Raw genomic sequence first — 25,821 nt, forward strand, 5'->3', positions numbered from 1 at the left:
AGGTGATGGTCGTCTGTCAGTTAAGCAGACAAGCTTTTGTCGTGTCTCGAGTGTTTGTGGGTGCTCAGGTGGAAAGGTGTTGAAAGTGTTCGAACACATGGAGTTCAAATCGTTAAAATTCTCGGTGATTTGTGAAAATACAAGAAAACTTTGTTGTTATTTTTGCACAGTTGGGTGCATTGGAGAAACGATTTCAGAGATTTTAAAAAGTAAGTGGTCTGTTAGTTTTTATCGATATTAAGGCGATAATACTAACATTTTCCATGATAATTTTTATTTGATCTGTGAACATAAGTTGAGCGTTAAAAATAAATTAAGAGAAAGCTTATCTTATGCTCTCAATTCAGTCATTTCGGTTTGAAAATTTGATATCTATATAAAACTTGTATCGGCTGCACATTGTTTTGCTTACGGTTTCCAGAAAAACTGCTTAAAAGTATAAGATTTCATCATTTTCTGTCTATAGATTTGTATCGCAAGTACATCTGAGTCTACTAGAGTTCCATTGCTTTACACATTGTTGGTGAATTTTTCAAGACTTAGATCAGAAGCAGGGGAATGCTCAAATGAGCCAGAAGATCTATTCTGAAGAGAAATCGCAAAGTTCTTTACATTTACCAAACAAGCTTTCAAGATTTTTATAGTTCCAAAACTCGGTTGGAGTCAGACAGACTTTCACTTTTACTTGGAAGATAGGTGCTACTCTTTAGTGCTTGGATGGTAATATACTTGATAACTCAGAATAAGTTTTGTTGCAAACTAAAGTAAACAGCGAATAAACATGAAGAGCCCTTCCCCATACCACCCTATTTTTAAGTAGTATACAGCAGCGATCTCCATAGATGTATCAGTAAACGAGTTTTATACCATTTGGAACTTGGAATCGGTTGATATTTAACAACGGGTTCCACCTACCGAGGTAACGTGAAATAACACAGAGGTTAGGTTAAATTAAAGGCTGTTGCTTTGGAACATATGATTTAAATATTTATATAGGTACATAATCAACATGCAATAGTTACTATAAAAAATATGTAAAGTTTATTTTTCGACTTAAACATCCGAGCAAATTGAAAAGTTCAACCAAATTTGGACATTAACTGCCAAAGTGCACATTATATTTAATCAGTTATTACTTGGATCAGAAAAAGTTAAAGATGAATGGGGAATTTTCGGTTTTGCAGATGGAAGTAGAGTAGGATGTACATATAGTATATACTTATAAAATCTGTTAAGTTGCTTATCCGAAAGTATGTATATGTCAACGGAACTGACAGTAGGGGCCATCAAATTGGGAATATCAAAGTTCGTTTGGTAAAGGATGTGGACCTCACCTATAATCATATGAAAATCTTTAGATTGATATTATTAATAGGAGATCCACCGTTTGCCATGATAACCGATAGAATCATTGGTTAATTTTTCTTCAAAAATGATGCAGATGAGAACGTGACCGTCAATGATGCCTGAAATTTAACCTCATGATCTCAGCGACTATTTTTCAACAATCTGGCGCCACTTCCCACATATCGCATCAATCAATGGATTTATTGAGAGAAATCCAAATCGCCAAATCACCAAAATCGTGGACTATCACACCGCTAAACCATTTCCTGTGGGATATTTAAAGTCTAAAGTCTGTGCGGATAATCCCGCTTCGATTCAGGCCTTGGAGCAAAACATCACTCGTGTCATTCGCCAGTTACCAGTCGAAATGCTCCAACGAATCATCGAAAATTGGACTCAACGGATGGACCATCTGAGACATAACCATTTTTTTTGAATGGTAATAAGTATTTACAATTATATCTGAAGGTTTTCGTGTACGGAATCTCGAATTGGATCGCACTTTAAAAGTAAACGAAGTTAATTTAAAGCCTTCAAAAAAGCTTCGCCTTGACAATTTGTTCTGAGGTTAAGGAATTTCATTCCATTTTATGAATTGTGTAATATTATTAGGACCCTAAAATAAATATTGAGCTAAGGGATCGATTTTTTGAAAATCCTAGAGCTCAACCATTAAACATACTTAAGTGTCTTAAAATATCAAAAGTTGATAAATCAAAGTATTCCATGCGTATATATTTATAGATAGTATAAGTATAAGTACTTACTATAAGGAAAAAGTCTGTTTCATTCATATACATATGTATCTGTAAGCGCATTTATCCACGTGTGCTCACCCAGGCACATATTTGATGATGAATAACTGCAAATATACAAGAACATTTCCACTTTGTTGCATTGTGCTCTGTATGTGTGCTATAAGTTGCCGGTGTTGTGTGCAGCTCAGTTTAATTATTCGCTATGCTATGTTATGCACACGAGTGTAACGGGTATTTGTTCGTTACCGCCACGCTGGCTTACACTTGAATTCCTAAGCTTACGGAGATCTGCATGTATACATACACATATACATGCATACATGCATACAGGTATGTAACACATGTGACGTTGAAGGGTATTAGTTGCAGGATATATTCATATACTACTGTAGGATATTCTGCAAAGTGTGAGGGATTATTATTAAAGACTAATGTGGCCACACTGGTAGCGGAACAGTTTCTTATTATACCCTGAACAGGGTATATCTAGTTTGTCATGAAGTTTGTAACACCCAGAAGGAAGCATCGGAGACCTTATAAAATATATAAGTATATAAATGATCAGTATATTGAGGTGAGTCGATTTAGCCATGTCCGTCTGTCTGTCCGTCTGCATATATACGAACTAGTCGCGCAGTTTTTAAAATATCGTTTTGAAATTTTGCAAACGTCATTTTCTTTTCAAGAAGCTGCTCATTTGTCGGAACTTCCGATATCGTATCACTATAACATATAGCTGCCATACAAACTGAACGATCGGAAAAAAGTTCTTGTATGGAAAACTTTTGTATTTGACAAGATATATTCACGAAATTTGGTATAGGTTATTTTCTAAGGCAAAAATGTATTATCTGAAGAAATTGTTCAGATCGGTTAACTAAAGCATATAGCTGCCATACAAACTGAATGATCGGAATCAAGGGCTTGTATGGAAAACTTTCGTATTTGACGTGGTATCTTCACGAAATTTGACATGGATTACTGCTTAAGGTAATAATATAATCTCCGAAAAAATTGTGCCGATCGAATTAGTATAGCATGTAGCTTCCATACAAACTGAACTAGTTACTAACAGAAATGCACCAGTGAAGGGTATATTTGCTTCGGTGCAGCCGAAGTGAACGTTTTTTCTTGCTTAAAATTAATGTTGTCACACTGGTAACCGAACAGTTTTTTATTTTTTCTTAAAAATTTATTTTTTTTGAGCAAATTAAAAAATAAAAGTAATGATTAGGAGATTTTGCAAATCGGTGTATAAAATTGTGGATTTGGATGAACACAATGACTAAGAAAGATTTTATTAATAATATTCATTTATTGCCTTTTTAATGAGAAGTATTTCGGTTTGAATTGAAATCGAGAAAAAAAAATTCGCATTGTTATACCCTTCACAAATACTAAAGATTCCAATTATACAGTTTGTAAGGCAGCTAAACGCTAAAGTGGTGCGGGAATCGTTTGCAAAAAATATCAATCTGAAAATATTGAACACTCCACATACATATACACTCATACATATACACTTATACATATGCACTCATACATATACACTCATAGCGAAATTACAACAATAAATGCAAACGGATTTATAGTAGGTAAACGCATGTGGAACTAAGTAAATAGAAATAAAAGCGAAAATGTAAAAATTTATTGTTTTCGCGCTTCACACATGCCAGCTTACATACATAGCACTTACATATGCATATACTAGTATGCAAATAAAGCTATATGTTAGGGAATTGCGGTAAAAAATCAAATTCAAGTCATAAAAATAACCAAAATAAACACCGTTATATTCATTTGTGGAAAATGGTGAAAACGTTGTTTGGGATTTTGTAGTTCTTGCCGTTTAATCCAAACCTGAAACTTTCGCTAAAAGCAACTTTTCTCGATGTTTTGCATTTCAAATTTACTTTTGCGCTTTTGCGCTTTTGTTTGTAGGTTTTTCGGTATTCGTTTTAAAATTTGCTGACCTTAAAATACTTTTCTACATTTGCCTTTAATACAAGGAATGTTTATTTTGCAAGTTGTTGTTTTTGTTGTGAAATTTTCAAAATAATTTTATAAGAAGAGGTTCGAAAAGTAGTAATAAAAAAAAATAATAATAAAAATGAATAAACAACTCTATCTGGGACATAAAAATTATTAAGACACAATGTATTCAAGAAGTGATACCTTTCTTCGCCGGTATAGAGTTTAATATTTTTGAAGAGGTCGAAGGTTGTCCAGAACGAGGCAAGTTTTAACCGACCTCTTGGCCGTCTTTGAAAGCTTTGTATCACTCGTAGGCTTGTGTTTTTGATAAAACTGAATTACAGTAAGCCTTTTCCAACATTCGCAACGATTTCGAAAACGAAATTTGGTTAGAAATACAAAATTTGAGACAAATTCTTTGTTCGATATTTTTATCCATTGTAAAAATGGCAACGCATTGCTGAGGTGTACCGACTTAAGCATCTGCTCTAAACAAGCTGGTTGACAGATCGCTCCCATATTTGGCATAATAATTTTTTTTTCTCAAATTCTTTATTTACAATCTGTCTGTATTCAAGACAATAAGCAAATGTTCTAAAATATACATATCTTTGTATTGTTGGACCCCAGTGGGTGCAAAAGTAATATTTATTCTATACTTAGCTTAAGCTAATGATTATTTATTTCCTGTACGGGAGGTCTAGAATATGAAATCGTTTCAGTCGAAACGTTTCATCTGTTTCATCCAATAACGCAATAGCTAAAGGGTTGGAATGATTGCTCAGCCTTTCAAGATATCTAGAACTAAATTTCCTAATTTCGTCTTTGACACTTGGTATATTTAGGTCGTTGTTAATTGTGATATTTGAAACAAACCAAGGAGCATCCAGAATCTTCCTGAGGGTTAAGTTCTGATAACGCTGCAATATTTCAATATTTGAGTTGCTGCAAGAGCCCCAAAGCTGGATTCCATACGTCCAGACCGGCTTTAGTATGGGTTTATAAAGTAAAATTTTGTTTTCAAAACTGAATTCAGATTTGGGTCCAATAAGCCAGTACATTTTATTAGTCTTTACTTTAAGCTCTTTTCGTTTTGCCTTAACGTGATTTTTCCACGTTAATCTTCTATCAAGATGGAGGCCTAAGTACTTCACTGTATTGCTGTTAGGAATCTCTTCATTGTTCAAAATAATATTTGGACAGGAGTCTTTTTTCATTGTAAATGTGATATGTATAGATTTATCTGTATTAATAATATTCCATTTTTTAAACCATGCCTCAGTAATTCGTACCTGATCCTGAATCAGCTTCGATCCTAGAACTGCTAGCCGCAAGCATTGCAGTGTCATCCGCATAGGTGGCGACTAAGACATTTTCAAGGACAGGCATATCTGAGGTATATATTGTATACAGGATCGGACCAAGAACGCTTCCCTGTGGAATTCCAGCACTAATAGGATATATTTTCGAATATTCGTCTATCACTCTTACCTAAAAGTGTCTATCTAGAATGTAGTTTTTCAGAACAAGGAAACTTTTTTTAGTTTATAAATCAACTCAATATGCCAGACTCGATCAAAAGCTTGTTGAATATCTAAAAACACTGCGGAACAGTAGTCTTTACTTTCCAGCGTATTACTAATAAAACGAACAATGCGATGGCATTGTTCAGGAGTACCGTGTTTGTGACGAAATCCGAATTGATGCTGCGGAATAATGGAATTTTTCTCTAAAACTGGTAACAGTCGTCGCAAAAGGATTTTCTCAAATAATTTGGAGAAAGTTACCAGTAAGCTTAGCGGTCTGTGCGACTTCAGCGTGCTTTCAGGTTTGCCTGGTTTGCTGATCATAATGATTTCCGCGCACTTCCATTGAGACGGAAAGTGGTGAAGCCGTAGTATTGCATTGAATAAAAGCGTTAAAAGGTTATGTGCTTTTTTTGTTAGCAATTTAAGCACTCTTGCGTTTATTTCATCATAACCAGGGGATTTGGCATTATTGAGCATTTCTATCTGGTTACCAACCTCACATTGTCTTATAGGTCTTACAGGAAGATCCATTTGACAAGGGCTTTCAATAAAATTATTTATTTCTTTAATGACAGAAGGGCAGCTAAACTCAAATGGCTGGAAAGTGCCTTCTAAATGCTCGGCAAAAGCTTCTGCTTTGGCAAAATCCGACCTACACCATGCTCCGTTAATATCTTTTACCGGATGGTTTCTTGTTTAATAATTAAAATCAGTAATACTCACTTAGCAAAGTTTTTGGAATATAAATTGCAAGTTTATGATCTGGTTACAGTGTGCGGCCACATTTAGGTGTGGAATGCGAAATCGAACTATGGCCAAGCCTACTTGTCGTACTTAATTGTAAATTTTACCTGTTCTTTCACTTTCCAGTACACAAATGAAGAAGCAATTAATATAACGGGATACAACTTTACACGAATACTGCCTTTGATGTGTGCCAGCTTACGACCAAAAACTATTCAAATCGACTCAGAACTGTTCATGTCTCTAGGCACCTAGTCTACTTAGTATATAGACCTCAATCCCTATTACAAACTTTTTGTCTCAAATTTCGAACCAAGCTTATGGATAATGCTTATGTGATAATAATATGCTGCTGTGCCAAAAATGTGCTGATTCGGATCAATAATTCAGTCCGCATATACCTAATAGAAACCGTATTCAACTGTTGATAATGGCTGATTTTGTACCGGAAATATCGGCCATTAAGTTAGTTATCTCAGTGAAAATGAGAGAGCGTGTTTTTATAAAACAATGTATCTTTGTCGATAAAACTGGCCGAAAACTAGACTTGAGCTCTTATATATGTAACTAATATCAGATTAGTGATTATTTGAGTAAGCAAGAGAGCATTGTTTTCTGTTAATAATATATAGTAATACCGAAAAATAAATAAAATCGAGTCAGTAATACCCCCATCTCCCATATACTGTTTCGCTTGTTTTTGTTGATTAGGTTTGCGACTTTGCTAACATATGAATTACTTACTGATATTGCGCCAAAATGTAGGCAACGTTCTAGTCTTTTTAACGCGAAGATTAATGTCAATGTAAGATGATGAAAGTCTAATATGTACGTTTATGAAGAATATTTATCATCTGAGCTGAGCGAAGTGGAAGTGTAACTAATGAATTGTAAGAAAAATTAAAAAGTTTGTTTGTTTTCAAATGTTACAAATTTCTATTGCATCCGTGATAAGTAAACGTTTATACAAAAAACAGCGTTTTTTTTCAAGAACTTCTAGATTTGTGTTTAGAATTTTTAGTTTTCTTATCAATTTCATTTTGCAATCAACAAGTCATTAGCAGGCTCTGCAGCTAACACTACACATGCGTGTTATTACCTAATAAGGCTTCTGTGCCACATTTCAGTATTTTTATATTTCCAGAGTGTTCCTGCTCGTCCCATATCCAAACACTCTTTTTGCAATAACTAAACATGCTTATACCGACTTGCTGCCTTCACTCAGCGCCCAGCACTTCTCGTGTTTAGCCATAAATCCTTTTGGCTCCACATTTGTTTCTTCTTCTTGCTATTACAAGTAACTAATTAGCCTAACATTTTACAATTTACATTTTTTGCACTTCTCACATTCTTTCACGTGCAAAGGTGAAATAAAAATTCACTCCAATTATTCCGCCGGCAAATTGCACTGACAAACTGTCATTACAGTTGGATTTACAGCCGAGTGGCGACAAGTGGCAGCGAAGTGCTTGGCCATTACATACATGTATTTGCATAACTTTTTTTATAAATGAAAATGTTTATGTGTGTGTATTTGTGCGTTTAAATAGCGTGTGAAAAATGGTTATTTAAATGGAACTTAACGAAATTTGTTTTTAAGTGTGATAAAATACCAACCAACAGACGGACAATGGTAATTTGCGAGCAACACGTAATGCCTGTGCCAACAGTGTGTGTGTGTGTGTGCAAGAATGTATGTGTTCTGGCGGCTCATCAGAATCCGAAAAGAGTAAATGGCTCAACTTGAAATTTTCACACGATCTTCTTAGATATATTTGACAAAAAATGATCGGAAGATTAATGTTTTGACAATAATTTTGATTTTAGAATAAAGTATCACACAAAAACAAATAAAATATTGTGTGGTTGTTGTTGTTGTGCCTAAATACTCCTTTATATAAAATCTTACATATATTTGAACATCGTTTTCTACGCCAATAAGGAAGAAGAAGATATACATAGGTACATATGTATGTGTTGTTATGTATGCACATATACCTAGTATGTACATGAAACTCCGTACAGCAATCATATTTTCTCTGCATGTCTCTCTCACCAACTCACCTGCCATTGCACTACTGGCGCATATTCATAAATCACTTCATCATTCATTAATTAATGGGCCACACCGGCAATGGATTGCCAGACACTGAAAATTGTTTGTTTTGGAAAACTGCTGCTGACATGCTATAGGTTCATGAGCTGATACATACATATAGCATATATACACTCATATGGTATACATAGCGCATATAATATGGTTCCACATTGCACCAGTATACTCACTTTACTACTCCAACAAATGACCACCATGATTGACCAGCTGCTCGGATAACAAAATATGAAGGGCTAAGGGCGAGCGCACTGCGCAGGCAGGGCAGCAGTAATTCCGCTGTGGAGTATAGAAAGCTTTGCACATACAAACACGCTCAAAATTGCATCAACTGTTTTTTTGTATGCACCCATTGAACTTACTCCCTCAGTCTGCCACTACGTATGAGTAATTCTGACAATTGCATTGCTTTGGCAGCAGCGTTGATGGCTCAACAATTTGTTAATAAATTAACGGAAATTGTTCTACATCCGTTGATAGATTGATGTAGTGATAATTTTGAAATTAAAATTACAATAAAAAAATTTATTATGTGAGCATAAATGCGAAATTATGATTTTTGCATTGAAAAGTTGATTTTTTCCTTGAACTCTCATTGTGTGCTTATAATTATTAGACAATTATGTAATTTTGATGCCGATTTGTGATTTATTGGAATTATTTAATTACGTAATTGACCTAGCTGCCGCTTTGATACTTAAAATAACAAATTGGCCTGCAAGAAGTGGGGGAAGTCCGGGATGAGTTCGCGATTTGTCGCAAGGGTTATATATAACTAATGCCATTTTTGAACTTTTTATTTGAAAGAGATGCAGAAGGTAAACCGGGCGTAGCCGCTTTTAGGTATAATTTTAACTTTTGTCTTTTAATTCGCTGAATTATGTCAATGTCGTCGTATAACTCGTACCGCTCAACGTTCCATCGAATGTGATATTCGCCGTCTATAGAACAATGAATATTCGCAGAATCTTTCTCTCAAAAACTCTTAACGCCGAATCATAAAGAAGGACGGAGATGATGAGTGAATTGTAGAGTTTGGTTTTTGTTCGTCGAGAAAGAACTTTGCTTCTCAATTGCCTACTCAGTCCGAAGTAATACCTGTTAGCAAGAGTTATTCTGCGTTGGATTTCGAGTGTGACGTTGTTGTTGGGGTTGATGCTTGTTCCAAGATAGACGAAATTATCTACGACTTCGAGGTTATGACCATAAACAGTGACGTGGGAGCCAAGTCGCGAGGGCGACAACTATTTGTTTGATGACAGGAGATACTTCGCTTTGCCCTCGTTTACTACCGTTTTATCAAGTCTGGAGAAATACCAAATGCAGAAATTGCGGCATAAAGGCAGCTACTTTTCGTCCTGTCAAAGCAGCTTTGAGATCGACGAAGAGGTGTTGTATGTCGATAGTTATTGGAATGTTGTAATGCCTTGAAAACTTTTAACGAATAAAAACAGCGAAGGTTACTGACTCCTGATTTTACGAAAAGCGAGGCAACCAGCTTTGTGAAAAATGCTTAGTATGATCATAAATTCTGTTACAAGGTTTTGCCTACAAGGTTTGGCAAAATCTACGATAAAATTAAAAAAAAACGCCAAAAAGTGTTGTTGAAGAGAAAATAACTTGTAATACAACTTATGGCAAGTCTAAGTTTGGTGCTTCTAACAAACGGAAAAAGCTCTCATAAAATTCACTTTGGTGCCAATAAGTAAATTTCGACCCTTCAAATGAACAGAACTAATATTTAATCTGTGCTTTTTCTTAATAATGATTAATAATCATTAACATAATGATTATTATTATTATTAAGAAAAAGCAGAGAAACCAAAATTTACTGAATTTTTATTAATATTTCTTAGGTTTTATAATTTCATTTATTGAAAGCTCGTAAATGTTTACCCAAATATTTTTGTATTGCTTCAACTCACCTTAGGTAACAGAAATTGATATAAATAAATATATTATATTTCTAAATATTTTAATCTTTTTCACTTTAAGCTTCAAAATTTACCATAAACTGAAATTTATTTTTCTCTTTTCTTACAGGTAAGTAAATTTGCACCATCATCAGCATAGTATCTCTATCAGTATATACATATGTACATATAAACAAAAAAAAAGCGAAGCTACAAACGCTCTAATCTATCGACAATTGGTCACGTTCATGTAAGTTGCAATAAGTGTCAGGTAATGACGGTCATATCTGCAGTTTTATCTGCGCTTAGAAAGCGTGACAATCGCTGTGAACATTTACCGCACATTTCAAGCGATTTCAATGCAATTTTCTCACGTCAGAAAGGACAAGAAAAAAAAAACGGAAACATTTCGTGGCTTTGGTGCTGTTTTTACTTAGTTTTAGGAAGCGAAAAAGAGTTTACAAACTTTTTGAATATTTTCTGTGATCTACGATTTATTGGATCTAAATATACAAAATATATATTCTACTGCGTATACCAAAAAATAATAAAATACATCCAATCCATCCATCTATGTACACCAACAATAGCACTTAATTTTAACCAAAACCCCTGGTAAACATGTCGGCAGGTGTATTGCTGCATAGTGCGTTCTAAATCTCAGAAAAGCTGGGTATATGGAGGGGTCTGAACAAGGAGATCACGAAATTCCCTCCCCTTTCAACTGCATTCCTGAAAACTTGTATCACTATATGGCAGAGGCTACTCGTAACTCCTTGTTCTCTGCTCACACATCGACTATCCTGGTCAATGATAGGAGTGAACTTTGGATTGCCAATTACCCAATCAAAACTAACAATTCCTAATACACATCTTCTAGAATCCTCATATTTAAGAATAAGTTTTCGAGATCGGAACTCAATAAACCAAGTTGTAGCTAAAATCGTATTTTTTTTTTTAATTTTTCTATAAACTAAATTGTACGCTCAATTTCACTTACCTTGATTAATTTTTTTTTTGATCTTAACATCTGATTTGAGGAACAAATTCTCATCTTATGTACAACTAATTTTTAATTCCGTATCACTTATGGCTACTTGATCCGTTCTTATTCTACAAATAATAAATTTTTGTGTTGCGACTTTCTCACAATATGTTATCAAGATACTTAGATTCCAGAAAATGTTTGAGAATAGTGCTTAACATATCATTTTTCCTGCTTGGCTGTATACTAGCGTATAGAACACTCACTTGAAATCGCTTAGTACCGTTATATAACCTCAAAGCAAGGTCACAGACAGCTGAAGACACACTCAGTTGAAGACATGAGCTTGTCAACTGATTGCATTTGATCAACTTATTCAATCCACATACAAAAGTCACACACGTTTTGTGACTGCTTGACGCTTTAACGGTAAAAAGTTACGCCAACAAAAATACCGTAGACAGTAATCAGTTACGGAAAGAGTGCAGAAGAGTCACAATAACAACTGACAGCCAGCCGCTGGCGGCATTTGACATTTGACACTAGACAACTGCTTTTGCCATCATTGCTCGAGAACGTGTCTGCGACTTGGCTCTCGTTTGTTTTATTCCGCGCCGCCAGCAAGCAGGTGCAAACACTGCTAATACATTGGCCTAAAATATGCAAGCGCGAATTTCTTTTCTTTTTTACGACAATTTGACAGTATGAAATTAATGGAAAGCGCTGGTGTTTTTCCAAAACCAAAATCAACGAAAAGAGAAAATAAGATATGCGCACCGCGCACGAACTTTGGTGACGTGACGGCAGCGGAGAGTTGTGGGTTGCATTACAAAAACACAAAAATCTGTAAAAAATTGCATTACAACTTGCCACCAGCAGCGTTAATGCGGCGGTGTTGGTGCAACCAATCGATAGCACTTAGTGCCCCGAACGCGTACCGCTGCTGACAGACCGACAGAGCGACATAGAGACGGCAACTGACGGCAGCAGCGCGTTCGACAGCTTTGCAGCGCAACAAAACTTGATTTTTTGAATTTGTGACGTGTGTCTTTTTTCGCTATTTTTTCTGCTTCTTCTTCGCATGCAGCATAACGAGATTGCATTCCGAACGTTGTTGCCACAGGTCAGCCACTGCTTGGGCAATCGCGCATGCAGCTATCGCAGGTACCGTTCGTTCAGCTGTCCATAAACCAGTTAGTTAGTTAGTTGGCGCATTTCGATATCAACTTGCAAATCTGTTGGTTAACACACAAAGTACCAGCATGTACATAATTCGATATTGAGGTTAGAGCGAAAAAGTTGCGGATTTCTGTACGTAATCTGAGTACTCGAGTCATGCAGATATTTCATTTATGATACAAACGATTTATTTCGCTTGACAAACTTTTCATATGCGCATACATAACTTAAGGTCTGGCTATCAAGAAAGAAATGATTTGCTGGAGTTTCTTAATAAATGGTTATTTTTGAGACATGTGGGTTTCAAGTAGAAAGAAACGCATATAATTTAGTGTAATGACCAAGAATTTTGCTTTGTTATAAAGATGAAGGGTTTGTCATTATGTTTGGCAAATGATTCTGTCGCGGCTGGCTCGAACAAATTCCAACCGAAGGCCCATTTTTCGACCACTTTTGGGTGCAATCGGGGCAGTATGTTAGACGTAATTGTCTTTGGTTTATCTACGTAGAAAAGTGACTTCATACATACGAGTATAACCAGACAAGAAATAGTCCAGTATCGTTAAATCACATAATCATGGAGACCATGCCACACGAAGTAATGTGATCACCAAAAGTTTCCTTCAATAAATAAATTTTTTCGTTGGCATGTAGTGCCATTTGTTGGATTCAAAGTTCGTCCCCATTAGGCACCAAAAGTCATTAATCATGGCTCTATAACATTCCCCATTGACTGTAACATTAAGACCGGGGCTTCATTTTTGAAGAACTACGGACTTTTCAGATACGTCTATAATGACACCTCAACAATGGCTTGTGGATTATCAAAATTTTCTTGTGAAAATCGTGATCGGTTGCCTTCTCGTTTTGCGACGTGCGACACGCTTGATGGTCGTTCGGCTTCAATTCTTATACGAGTTGGATTTTTAGCCCGCAAATCCAGATATTTCCGCGAAATCTACCATATTGTGGATGGTCAATCTACACGGTAAGTTAGGTTAGATTAATCTGGTAGTCCTATAATCTATGCGTTAATCCAGTTTTGATCCTTTGCGATACCAGTTGGAGTTCAGTTTCTAGATGCAAGAGGAGTAGTCCGCGTTTGACGCGATTTTCAACAGACTCTGTGTCCGCACTATCGATACCACCTCCAGTGTATCATATCGCACGGACCCCAGATGCTTACAGCATAGTCTTGCCAATGCGGAACAAGTGCACAAGAGATGATCCATTTTTTCTCTGGTGCCCCGCTCTAAACATTTCCTGCAATCTTTTCGATCTGTCAGCTCCATTCTGCGGGCGTTCGTCGTCACCAGACAGTCACCAGTCAGTATTCCCATCATATTCATGTAGTCTCTTCTACCAAGTGCCAATAGGAATTTTGTGTACTTAATATATACCGTACAGGACAGGTACATCCAGGTAGCTCGTTCCATCGGATTTTGATTTTCTTTAATATACTTCTGTTAAGATCGTTATATGGCCAATGGATGGGTTTCCCACCATTCTTGTCAATTTCGTCCACTATTTCATTGCCCTCAATGCCTTTGTGGCCTGGGACCCAGTAGAAGTGAAGTTGCTTACTTCTGGCAACACTTTCCACTGCTGCCTTGCTTCCCAAGACACTTCTGGCCGATATGCAATACAAACATTTCTCCGTACCGCATTTGAGTCTATTGGACCGTGTCTAGTCAGAACTCCTACAATTGCGAGTTAGACCTCTGCTAAGAGCAAGTAGTGCTGAGGATCTCTTACAGTTCACTCTGAGACACAATTATATCATATCCGCACAAATTCTAGTTGTTGACCCGCACAAACGAAGTTCGCGCTAGTCAAAAGGTTAAGAGCTAGAACGTAAGACGACTATGAGCAACCAACTCGCTTCTAATCGCTTGAAATTGGGGTAAAGATGTCTTCGCTAGCAAATTTAACGGCCCTTCAGTTTTCGGCGATTCCATTGTGGCTGTGGTCTAATTCAGAGAAATCTTGAAATTGTTGCTACTGAGGTCTTGCCGTTCCATCGAGTAAATACATACCTCTCTGTAGGAAGCTGCATTTCGGAGAAATACATCTACTGCCAACTTGATAACAGCCACTTCTGCTGGAAAGAGACTGTAGCTAGCTTCGATGAGAACTCTCGACAGAAGACTCGACCTTCTACTCTTCCTCATAGCTTCGATTTATTCATGATAAAGCTCACTGCACCCCTTCTTTAGTTGCTTCTTCCCCTCTTCGCTTCTTCCCGTCTTCAAATCCCTTGCTGGTATATGAGGAAAGAAGGCTTGAGCAGCCGAAGTTTCCGTGATATCAGAAATGCAACCGAAGTAGTGCGAAATTTCAGAAATAAACTCAAAATATGTAAATTCCATAAAAGTGTTGAGAATTGGAGACATCCGCCATGCAAACGAACGAAAAAACGTGTACACCATATGTTTCACCTCACCAACTGGCTTTGTAAGCAGCTCTCTTAGCTCTCCAATGTTTACACTACCAATTTCTTTGCATTTGCAGCTTGAATTGAATTGCAGACAGACTGAAATTGTCTCGAACAGTTGCTAATTTTCCCATAGCTTAAAAGCTGCGCTGAAAAGCAATGTTTATATGTATATTCGTGTGTGTGGGTATGTAGTGGTGTTACATGTCAACTAACTCACTTGGATATCGCATGCAACCTATTATATTGCACATTTCATCTTAATGCAATGTTTACATGCAAAAATGGCAAACACAATAAAATTTGCATTTATAAATTAATTTGCCAGCATTGCAAAGCACTACATGCAACAACAACAACAGCAGCAACAACAGCTTAGCAAGGCATTGGCATAAGCCAAAATGCATTTTATGCAGATGCCAACACACAAGCAAAGCCAGAGCTTTACATTTAGCTTTAACTATGACTAAATGTAACTGTGAAAATCTGTGTGTGTATATATGTATATGTACTATATATGTGTGTGACTGCTTGCAGCTAAGCCAGTTGGCAACGCAGTTGTTACATTAGCATACAATGCACTTACCGCCTCTCCTTTATTTTTTGCTTTTGCTAAGCTCTCCATTTAATATGGATGCAATGATTTTGCTTATTCGCATTTGCAAGGGATTAGGTGGAGGGATGCAAGATAATAGCAACAACAGCAAGAACAATAGAAATTGCTAGCTTGCATTTATGTTTTGCATTATTCGTCGATTTCAATAATGTCACTGCAGCCGTGAATATATGCATGTGGTAGTAATGAGGAGGCCACACAAACTTACTTGTAATTTTCATGTACTATAAACGTTCTTAGTAATATGCTAAAAGCGATGTTAGCCTTGGAATCCCAACTAGATTTGTTCTAGAAATTTGTGTAGTAAAGACCACGCTCAATGAAAATAATCCTTTACTTCCATTTAAAGTGCAAGAATGACAAAATCTTTTGAGCCACTCTCTAATTTATCGAAAGAACGATATTGTCTAGGAATTTGGAAAAATTTGCGCGTAACTTTAAGTTAATTCAGCGCGATTAAGTTCAGCACTCAGCTCTCAATAGATGCACGACAGTCTAAAATAGCAGACACGTTGTGGGATACGAGCCTCCCAGAAATTGATCACATATTTCATAATACATATTAGTCTAAAACTTATTGACTTAGTGAGTCTGAAGAAACCCCTACTTAGGTGCATAGAATAAAAGAATATCCAAAAACATGATCTCCAAAATCTGATCTTCTCTTGGTGTAGATAGGTCAGATAGTGTGGCAGCTATATACAATAGTGACTCGATTTGAATAATATCTTAGCAGATTATGGCGCTGCCTTGGACAATACCAAATCCATACCCGGACTTGAGTTGGTTCGGTCACTATATATGACAGCTATATTCCGTAGTTACCCGATATCAGTTGTTTTGATAAATGAACTGCTTCTTGGTGAGAGAGGACATGTGCAAAACTTTAGATTGATATCTGAAAAACTGACACGCTCATCACAGTATACAAGTATATATATACAGACAGACAGTCGGTTTTGACTAAATCGATTCAGCTTGTAATTTCTATATATATACACTGGCGATCATGATACATATAGTGGAAACTTTGTACACTATAGAAAGCAACTTTTGTTTGTTTTTGCGATACCAATTGTTTTCTAGGGAAGTATTTGGGAAATAAAATTAAAATAAATCAATCAATCCTTTAGCCTTTATGACGACAATTACTCCTGACGGCATGAAGTCAACAAGGTTCTTAAGCGTTTGCTCGGTTATATTGTTGTGCCATACTTTTTTCAAAGCCGCAATTAACTCTTTTTTTTATTGCTGGGCTTCTGTTCAAGTATATTTCGCTTCATTACGTGCCATAAGTGCTCAAACGGAGTTAGGTCTGTGCAGTTACCCGGCTAAGTCAACCGTGAAATTCTTATATCCTCAAACACTTTTACGAGCTGTGAAAAAAAAATACTTCTTATTAATGACAAAATCAATAAAAAAAATATTACTCACGGACTTAGCTCGGTGGCATGGCGCAAATCGATTTGAAGAATTGCCTCCGAAATATAAGAAAGTGCTTTTTTCATAACTTGGCCATAAAATTGAGCATTCATTGTGTCGCATAAAAAGTACATGTCTCAAGTGTCCAGTTCTTGCACTTTTTCGCCCATTTTAGACGCGACTTTTTAATTTTTTGGGTCAGCATTGGCTTTTTTACAGGATGTTTGCCGAACAAACCGGCTTCTAGCAACCTTCTTCGTACTGTCTTCGTACTTAGTTTCACTCCAAAACGTGTTTCAAGCCTTGCCCGTACAGAAACAGCACTTTTGAATCGATTCTTAACACTTATCATTTTTATTATGCCAAAATTCTCCTTTTGTTAGTTACACGTTTGGGACCAGATTCCTTTTTTCGCCCTAGTATATCCTTTTTTTCAAGAGACCTACCACAGTTGAATATAAACAGCCCACCCTTTTTTATCAAGACTATACTGCTTATAATTTGCAACCATTTTTCGAATAATGCGAATAAATAGTCTTAAGTGTGATTAATGCAATTTGACCTCTGCTTGGATTTAGATCAGTAAGTACTCTACCTAAGAATTATGTATCACCACAAAGTCGATAATAAGAGGTTCCAAAAAATCTTAAGAAATTACAAACTCGTTATCAATAGCATGGAGTCTCTTTGTGATAAGACTGGTATGGGTGCCAGGCCACAGCGGAATCGCAGGTAATTGTAAATCTGATGAACTAGGAAAGAAAAGTACCCTAGAACCGCTATCAGTGGAATGGGAGCGGGTCGGTGCTTCCATATTCTCGTTCGTTCTATTTTGTAGACAGCTGGGCTTCCCTGCAGCTTGGCCAGCGCTGGGCTGGGGATTTTCGTCGCAAAATCCTTTTGGCTTAAAATCGATAGTAAGGCATCTACTGATCTCTTTGCCCTCAGTAAAACTAGTCTTTCCCTAGTTTTGAGGGGTTTAACAAGCCATTGCTCTATTGGCGTCCACGCTGTATGGCTGGGAATCTTACCAGACGCCATCTGCAGAAGCAGATATGATATGATATTTATCACTTTAGAAGCTATATGTAAGAAAACGAGGTGGAAACATCTCAACACTTGCTAGACTTTTTGACTATCCCGCGTTTGGGAGCTTCTTTCTTGACTCTCCTGTTTTAGCGAGAGGCTCATTACCTCAATGAGCTAACTCAGTTTATTCTTACTGATATTTAACACTTTAGAAGACCAGCCATGGGCGCAGGTCATTTCGGAAATAGCTAAGACTGTATTTAGAACATTGTTGAAACTTTCTTGGTATGAACATTGAATCGGGCTCTACCTTAATACGAGTAACAGAAAAAAATCAAAGCCAACTTTTATGTGCACATTTATTAATCGAAAAACGTAAACTCTAGGGCAACATAATTTTGGATAAGATCGCAAGGTCTGATTGGTCGTGGATCATAATCTGCAGATGGCTGCGGTCACTTCTGAAGTTAAGTATTCACGCAAACCGCTGCTGAACTATCTATTAGAGAATAACTTCCTAAAACAGGGGCGAACGCAGGGGGGGGGGGGGGTTTTGGGGTGTCTAAACCCACAACCCCCCCCACCCCAAAGTAATTGAATTATTAAATAATAGAATTTAATTCTACATAGTCATTTGAAAAATTGTAATCTGTTGTTTTCAAAGCAATCTTTCTGCCGACGATGTATGAATATGTAAAATAAATGAATATATTAGTCACTAACAGCGTTGCCGTTTTGATACAATTGTATCTTTTTTGATACTTTTTTTTCTAAATTTTGTGATTTGATAATTTTTTGTTCACATAGGCCGTTTGTGTTTGATACTTTTCTGCTGATAGAATTTAATTTTTTGAAACTATGAAAATGTTAAACTAAAAACAAACCTATTATATCTGGATAGTATTAAAAAGTTGTAGGAATGTAGGCCAATTAAAATACCCAGAAAAATATAAACTGGACAGAGACATTTTTTTAATTTGCTTCAAAGTAATGAGTTTGCCTTATAACTCTGTGGCTGCTGAACTGGATTTTTTTAGATTTCAGGGGAATTGTGATTCGAAAATGGACTTCTTTTGAAAATTAGTTCTGAACTGAAAAGTCACCAATAAGGTTTCTATTATGTTTTTTAGAGTTTATTTTTAATCATAATACAGGAAAAATAAAAACTCATTTATTATGACTTTCAGTTTTCGTTCCATGAGCAAACTGTAGTGAAATAAATTTAAATTAAATAAAATTACGCTCTTTGCAAAAAAATACTTGAGTGTCTTAACTAAAATGTCTATATTTTTAATAAAAACAACCAGAAAAAACTGGTCTGAATTAGATACACAACTTTACTTATTATTTGTTTTTCAAATGAAAATTTTTAAAACAACGGTTGTGCTTTTGATACTTTTTGATACTTTTTTTGCTTGGCAACGACTTGCAAAATACCTGCTATAAGAAATTGTATTGGTTCCATGAAAGAGACCGTAAATCTTTTTCGGATGTCAGCTAAAGCAGACACACTGCTCAAAAATCTTATTCTTGAATCCTTTCCAAACTCAAAGCAAGTGAGGTTACTTAAATTCTGCGAAACACGTTGGGTGAAGCATTTAGAATCTCTTTCTTTATTTAACGATTTATTCCCATTGATCTGTACAGCGTTGGAAGAGCTTGATACTGAAAATTTAAGAAGTGATTTATCAAAGCAACATGCTTTGTTGACTGCAATCCAATCACCTCAATTTGTGATTGCTATGGCGATACTAAAGCCAATTTTTGCATTATCAAAACACATAAGCCTATGTTTGCAGCAAATAGACTGTGATTTGAGCAGCTGCGTTGCTTATGCAAATAATTTGGATGCTGAGATTAGTGAAATGCGTAAGGATTCTGAACAATCGTTTAAACTAATTTTTGAATAAGTTAAAACAATAGCCGCAGAATTAGATTTAGAAATCAAAATTCCGCGTTTGGCGAAACGGCAAACTAATCGCGACAATTATGAAGGCGAACCGGAAGAATATTACCGCAGATCAATTTATATATCGTTTTTAGATCATTTTTTGTACCAAATCAATGAACAATTTTTAAAACATATAAATACATAAATCTTGACGCTATTGAGATGCTGTTCGTGTTTTAGAAAAGCAATGGTCCGCTGATGTAGAAGATCCCGATGATTTCGTTGCTGAATTTAGAATGTGGAAAAGGTTAAAAATCTTTTCTTCAGATTATATTTTCTAACTAAAATTTTGAATATATTTTCAGGAACTGGTTAAATCAAACAAAGAGATCCAAAACTTTTTTAGACGCGTTGAATTGTTGCGATGCAAAAATTTTCAAAACAGTGCATCGTTTATTAAAGATTGGAGCAACAATCCCTATATCTGTCGCTTCAAGTGAACGCTCGTTTTCCTCACTTCGCAGGCTTAAAACATATTTAAGAAATAAAACTGGAGAAGCACGCCTGAACGGAATGGCTCTCTTGAATATCCATAGAGATATAGACGTGACGGAGGAAGAGATTTTAAATGTTATGGCCCAAAATAAAAGAAGATTAGACTTCAATTTGTGAATAAAATAATGAAACATTGTCTTTTTACCTAAAAGCCTCCCCCCTCCCCCCCCAAATTTTTTTCCTGCGTTCGCCACTGTCCTAAAATAATTAAAATAGCGTCCTTTTTTTCTACCTAATTACATACGAAACTCAAGACAAAATAATTTTTTATTTTATTTATTTTGTGTCAGTTTTCAATTCTTAATGCATTATTCTAGCATATATATGTGTATAAATATATATTTCCAATTTTGCATTTTTTGCTCCAACGAACACATTCACAACTTGATTTATTTGCATTGATTTCCAGTCTGGTGATAGTTGAAAAGAGTTTTATATTCACGAGCCATCACTGCCATCATCTATTTTTCACAGTTCCATCCATAAACGAATACACTTTTATTATTGTTTCGGGGTGTGTTGCTTTAGCTGTTTCCAACCATTTTATTGCGCTTTATTGCTATTCTAGTGCTTGTATTTGTTGTAGGAAGGAGTATTATCGGCCGACAACCCAAGTGTTTAACGCCTTGCAAAAGTATTTCATTTCGTTTAGCGCATACGTTCGTGGATAACTGTTGTTATATGTGCGCTAGTGTGGGACAAAGTTCCCTGTAGGAAAATGCTAAGGGTTTGAAATGGAAAATCATAAACTTTTGCCATTCTTTGATAAAAAAAAGTCTCCCGAAAACGTAATGTAAAAATATATATAAAAAGTATCTAAGTTCCTGCGTTAAAATAATCTGTTCTATTTCCTTTGAAATTTCTAAAGTATTAATAAATTATTAACATCCTATTTTCCTCGACAATGTTATTAAATATAGATTTGGTTAGTTTTTTACCTTATAGAAATACAGATATAGACCTGTTGAAAGCATCTGGAGATATGAGCTTCAATTTCAGGCATCAAAAAGTCGGTTATCATGCCATGATTAGATAAAATGGGAGCTTTTGAGTCTCTTCAGTTTGCTCTTTGTCCCAAATGCGGTAATTTTGCTTGTTGACATACCCATAGAACCAGGAATAGGCTTCTTACCTGAACAAAATTTGACTCGAAAACGTCGGATCTTCTCGAAATTTTTCAAGAGCCCATAGATCGAAGCGAATTCGCTTTTAATTTAAGATCTTGACGTAAAATGCGCCAAGTCGTTAAATACGTCAGTTCGAGTTGCTGCGAACGGCGCCGAATCGACTCGCCACGGTTTTCGAGCATGTTCTCGGCTGCTATATTTTTTTCACTGTGTGCTGGACGTGGTCTATTGGGTCGAATATTATCAAATAATGAATGGTGGGTCTCAGGATGGGTTATGGTATTGCGAACCGTCTTCACAGTAGGCCGTTCATGTTGACCGTAAGTTGAGCGAAGCCCGCGAAATCCATTCCTTACAGGACGTGAGTTTTCGTAATAAAGTTGAACGATTTGCAAACGTTGTTCAGGTGCAAGTCTTTACTCCTTTGTGTAAGTTATTCGTACAAAAAGCAACTAGTCTCATTACCTTTATGGCATAAAAGAGTAGAATTACGCTCCGTAGAGAATATGTTCTAACGAAAACAAAGTTTGTTTCCGAATAAAAAGAATTTTTTTTTTGAGACCGATCGCGAACTCATCCTGTGTCCTGTCCTTGTCATATTTTTCTCGTGGATACATATGTACATGTATTAATTAAATTGCGTTCGTCGTCACCGACTGTCGTTTCTGGCATACAGCTGTGATCTTTGTATTTGTAATGATTACGTTACACAGTTCTGCATAGTCACAGTCCGAAAACCTCCGCCATTAACTTTCATATCAGCTGCCTTCTCAATTGTTCCAACTCAATTTCGCTTATCCTTTTTATCGTTATTGCATTTTATGTCTTGCTCGCATATTCGTTTTACTCACTTGCTAACCATTATTGTTGCACATTATTTCCTTTTTATTTTTGCTACCTTACTTTACTTTTTTCTTGCTGTAGTTTGTTATATTTATTTTTTGGTTTATTTATTTATTTTTTGTTTTTGTTTTAATTTTCCACTTTTGTATTTGTTGTGTTCTCTAGCCATATTGTTCTGCAATTTTCCATAACATCCAATCAACGGTTAGTCGTGATTTCTCTTCGCCGCTCCATACACATATTTTCACATTCACATTTTAGTTTATAATTTTTTTGTCCGTCCGCATTTTTCTCTTTGCCACTGTATGTTATTGACCAACTTGTCTGTGCACTTCCCCACTCAGTCTTATCGCTTTATATTTACTTTAGTTCGTTGTCTGTTTCGGCCATTATTTCACACCCTGTCTCTGTGGCAGATTTGCACATTGTCTTCACTGCATCGCTCTTCCGCCTCTCACACTCCTCTCTCCTACTGCTCTTACTCAGAGACATTTGTGTGCACATGTTCTTCTCAAGCACTGTGTTCATCGCCACTTTGTTCATGCGCTTCTGTGTGTTTGTGTATTTGCTTCGATTCTTTCGGGCATGTGATTTCTAATGCCGTTATATCCCCTCAGCTGCCATTAACACATTCGCTTTTTGTGACATTCGACTTTGAGTTTTCAAGTAAAGTCCTCTTTATTTGTCTTCGCATCTTTCCGCTTTTGTCTGATCCGTAATCATTTTATCAATCGTTGAAGTGCACACATGTGTTTGTGTCTGTGCGTATGTTGGTGTGTGTGGCTGTGTGTGACACACCATTAGGTTTCGACAGCCACACATTGGCAATTTTCTTTTTACGACTCTGGCGTCCATTCATTTGTGTGCGAAATAATTGGCTTAAATTTTGTTGCGAAATTCACTTAAAGCGTTTTGGGATATTGTTCGCATAAGCTTCTTAGCAGCGTGTGTGTTGTTTCGTTAAACCTTGTTATAGTACGCCGCATATATGCATATCAATGTAGAGGTGTGTATGGGCGAAAAAGTTCATATGTGCAGGGAAGCGTCCAGCTACTTGTCTTGTGATAGCGTGAGTGAATCTATATGTCATATACATATATTCTTCTTTCAACAAGAAAACTAAGAGTCGTACCCCTTTTCGTGCATAAATTTAAATATTCATTTAGTTTCGGAAAGTTTTTCGGGCGGCATTATGTGTACTTGCAAGGCCGAAAAAAGATTTTTTTTTAATCAAAAAAGATTTATTATAAAAATTAAGGAATATAATTCGGTTTCTGAACTTTAGGTTTTCCTGAAAATCGAAATTTTTATCAAAGATCTTCATTACCCGACAAACACATCGAAGAAGGTGTCATGAAAATTTAAAGTCAATCGGTTTAGCCGTTTCAAAGAAAAATTTCACAGCGTCTATGAAACTAGTATTTTGAGAAAAACCACTTTACAGGTTTGTGAGCTGATTATTTCTTCCTTACTGCCGTAGACACCGCTGACGCTATTATAATCGCGTTAACAACAGCGCTCCGTTTTTTCTTTTCTTCGGCACCAATTAGAGATACCAAGTGCAGCCAGATACTTCTCCCGCTAATCTCTCCAACAGAGTGGAAGTCTTCCTCTGCTTACACTGGCGGGTACTGCAACTCATCGGTACGGACAACATGACCTAACCTGCGTAGTCGCTTACTCTTGATTCGCTGAACAAAGTCAATTTCGCCGTATTTCTCGTATAGCTCATCGTTCCACCGATTCCGGCACTCGCCATTGCCAATGCGCAAAAGACCATAAATCTTCCGCAAACTTTTCTCTGGAACACTCTTAAAGCCGACTCATCTACATGTTGTGATTTTCCATGTCACTGCACTAATTAGCAGGACTTATGTAGTTTTTTCTTTGTATCGTCGAGAGAGAGGACTTTACTTCTCAATTGTCTACTCAGTTCGAAGTAGCAACTGTTGGCAAGGGTGATTCTGAGTTCGATTTCGAGGCTGATATTATTATTGGTGTTAATGCTCGTTCCAAGATAGACGAAACTATCTAATACTTCAAAGTTATGACTGAAGCATATAACTACGGCGACTTCGTCTTATGAAGACCATCTTGCAGCTGCAGTACGATACCAATTCTTCGAACATAGCCGGCCTTACTGGTTCGTCGTTGCTAATTTATAATAAGAATAGCTAAGCGTTCTTCAATTATGGAATCTAAGTGGGTAACAAATACCAAAATGTCAATCTTTGACGTAATTCGGTCATCACAACTTCGGTTTAATTAAACAATGGTTTTGCGTTGAATTGTTGTATCACGCATAACTAGCTGGAGTCTTCCCTCGAAGATAGAAAAGACAAAGAGACAAAGGGAACCAAAGAATCGAGTGTTTGCTTGTAGCGTTTTCAGTTACATTGGTTTCATATTCCATTATTCATACAAAGCGGTGAATATTGTGGTTCAGTCTCTGTGTATATGACAATGTTCAACCTTTGGTGCCTTTCATTATGCATGTCAGTTTGTACAAAATGTTCTTAAACTTCAAGAAAAGAAAATTTTTAAATAAGCATCGGATCGATCTCTTCCGTAAGTTATTACAGTAATACGCGAGGTTGGAATTAGTCTGGAAATTAACTAACTTAGTCTCCTATTAGCTTGACACATTTGATCTGGCGACGCTCGAGCTCCCTTAACCTATATGGAATATACGTTTTGTGGAGATCTGAGAAAAATCATTCACTGCATTTGATTTAAAGTTTAGTTCTATGCTTCTATCCTTATAGATCAAATTGAGAAATAACGGCTTCTGGGGCAGCCTGAGTCGTCCAAATTGGTCGTAGTGACCGCGGAGGTGTGTGTAGGTGTCTTGTGTTAGTGGAAAATTTTTTTTCAGCAAATGGGCCCAGTTGGGTAGAGCTCTGTGACCATTTTGTTTTTCTCCAGGTAACCGATATATACTTTATATCCACACTTTAGGAAGCGATTTTCATCACCTTTCCGACCTTTATAACAGTTTTCCTATTCTTGGAGGCAGTTCCACTGGATGAGTTCCCTATTTTGGTTCCTTCTTGGTCTTTGGTTTATATCAGTAGGTTCATGTTTCATCGACGGCCATGAACGAAGAAGACACTTTTTCGGTTTGTGCTCAAACGGCTTCAAATACGGCTGTGAAGTGGTCTCATTCTTTTTCTTATAATCCGGAGTAAGCAAAGGCATCATGCCGGCAGATTCCTCATGCTTAATATTTTATCAAAGAATAACTCAACCGGTATTTTTTTATGATTATTATCTCAGGCATCCTCAAACGACAGTTTTTGAAAATGGGTTTGTCGACTTTAGTTACGCTTTCTTCCTTGGTAGCCGCTTTCGTGGCACTTAAT

General features: G+C 36.5%; 1 protein-coding gene and 1 long non-coding RNA gene across 8 annotated transcripts in view; both read left to right on the forward strand.

Annotated features, from left to right (window-relative positions):
* Positions 1 to 25,821, forward strand: part of LOC126762956 (protein alan shepard) — a 632,879-nt gene that overhangs the window by 288,128 nt on the left and 318,930 nt on the right. The gene's annotated exons all lie outside the window — the stretch shown is intronic.
* Positions 20,141 to 20,620, forward strand: LOC126762977 (uncharacterized). Its single transcript, XR_007667539.1, has 2 exons — positions 20,141 to 20,241; positions 20,300 to 20,620. It is a non-coding gene; the product is annotated as an uncharacterized LOC126762977 (long non-coding RNA).

The sequence above is a fragment of the Bactrocera neohumeralis genome, chromosome 6 (genome assembly GCF_024586455.1).
Source record: "Bactrocera neohumeralis isolate Rockhampton chromosome 6, APGP_CSIRO_Bneo_wtdbg2-racon-allhic-juicebox.fasta_v2, whole genome shotgun sequence".
Classification (NCBI taxonomy): domain Eukaryota; kingdom Metazoa; phylum Arthropoda; class Insecta; order Diptera; family Tephritidae; genus Bactrocera; species Bactrocera neohumeralis.